Genomic DNA, 1987 nt, shown 5'->3' on the forward strand with positions numbered 1-1987 from the left:
TTACATTCCTTTGTAAGTTGCTTCTCCTACCCAAGGTTCAGTATAATAGTCAAATGTCTCAACGTACTTTGTATGTAAGATCCATTTATCCATACATGCTGATCTATCTGATGTAGGAGTGTTTTGATCTATCTGTTGTTTCATTTGTTAATTAATAAAGAAACTGCTTGGCCTGATAGGTCAGAACATAGGTGGGTGGAGTAGACAGAACAGAATACTGGGAAGAAGGGAAGTGAGTCAATCACCATGCCTCTCCTCTCTGGGTCAGTCACCATGAAGCCAGCCACCAGGTCAGACATGCTGAATCTTCCCCGGTAAGTCACCACCTCGTGGTGCTACACACATTTATAGAAATGGGTTAATCAAGATGTGAGCATTAGCCAGTAAGAGGCTAGAGCTAATGGGCCAAGCAGTGTTTAAATGAATACAATTTGTGTGTTGTTATTTAGGGTGTAAAGCCTTGTGGGTTTCGGGTGGGATGAAAAGCAGGCCTGCTCGCCTCATCACTACATCTATCTTTAAAGGCCCAAGTATCTTTTTGCATTCTAAATTGGCATTTTCAAAGCCAGATATTCAATAAGTAGTTATCTAGCATTTGGGTTTGTTACTCTTATTTGTACAGCCTTAGTTAATCTTTTTAAAAAGTCACTAACGGGTTCTCTCTGGCCCTGTTTAACCCTGGTATGTGATTCAATTCATTTTCCTATTTCTTGAATCCTGTTCCAAGCATTTAAAGTTGCTAGCATAGGAACAGGATTTGTTCATTGTAAAAAGCTTGAGCCTGTGGGTCAGCATAAGTGCCTTCACCAAGAATTTGATCTTGGAAAGTCTCAAGTGCTTTTGCTTTTCCCTGTTATTCTAATATTTTAGCCTCTTCCTTGAAATATCGTTTAAGCATTGGTTGATACCTGTCATCCAAGGCTGCTGAAACTAACTGAAGCCAGTTTTGTGGTGTCACTTTAATACTAGAAGTCCATGTCTTTACCATCTCCCTAACAAATGCAGAACAAAAGCCATAATTTACAACAGCTTACTTAATTTCTTTTAGATCATTCATTCCTATAGGTATCCATCTACCTTTTTTGGATCATTTTGGGCATTTAAGACTTGATGCTTTGTCAGAGTAGATTGCAGGGTAGTAAGTTAAAACCCTGGGTAAGTCATCTCTGACAACTATTGGTGATGTCAAATCCTGTCCTTGTACTTTCTTTCCCTGCTCATCAGCTCCAATAATTTCCTCAATTGTTTCAAATCATTTTTTTAATGTGGAATGTTTCACGAATTTGCATGTCATCCTTGCACAGGGGCCATGCCAATCTTCTCTGTATCATTCCAATTTTAGCATATGTGCTGCCGAAGCTAGCACCATTTCAAATCCTTTTACTACTGTCTTTTGTAAAGCCTGAATCTCCTGGCCTATATATATGTTTCTTGTGATTTCATTCAGGCACCTAGCCTCTGGTCCTCATTCTGTACATGTGATTCCAATGTCTGAAGTTTTTCTTTTAATGATAACATCTCATTATTGGACATTAATTATTTGGAAAGTGTACAGATTGCCTTCCTCGAGAGATACTCTATCTGCTAACTTATCATAACTTTTTAACAAACTTTGACTGTCAAATTTAACATTATGAATTCTTTCAAATAATTTCTCAGTACCCTTTGACATGGATTCAATTTTGTCTGTCAAATTAATATTACCCTTTTCAATAGTATTATCTTTTTCAGGTAACTTTTGATTTTCAGTGGTATTAATCCTGTTAGCTAACTGCTCATTATTAGTCTATAAAGACTGCATCATTTCTAAAACTGCCTTATTCTTGGCTCTGTTACCAAACCATTTTCTTAAGGATATAATATGAAGGAAAAAATTGAGTCCCAATATCCAATAAAAAATGGATGTATCATCATTTATATAACCATATATGCCATATTATTAGGAAAAATGTTACTAAAAGTTTCAATGGTAATGTTGTCTGCAATT

General features: G+C 36.5%; 1 non-coding gene across 1 annotated transcript; it reads right to left on the reverse strand.

The window, feature by feature from the left end:
* Window positions 1-1259: 1259 nt before the first annotated feature.
* On the reverse strand, window positions 1260-1366 carry LOC119825874. Its single transcript, XR_005287331.1, has one exon. It is a non-coding gene; the product is annotated as a U6 spliceosomal RNA (small nuclear RNA).
* Window positions 1367-1987: the final 621 nt, after the last annotated feature.

Source organism: Arvicola amphibius, chromosome 10 (assembly GCF_903992535.2).
Source record: "Arvicola amphibius chromosome 10, mArvAmp1.2, whole genome shotgun sequence".
Taxonomy (NCBI): domain Eukaryota; kingdom Metazoa; phylum Chordata; class Mammalia; order Rodentia; family Cricetidae; genus Arvicola; species Arvicola amphibius.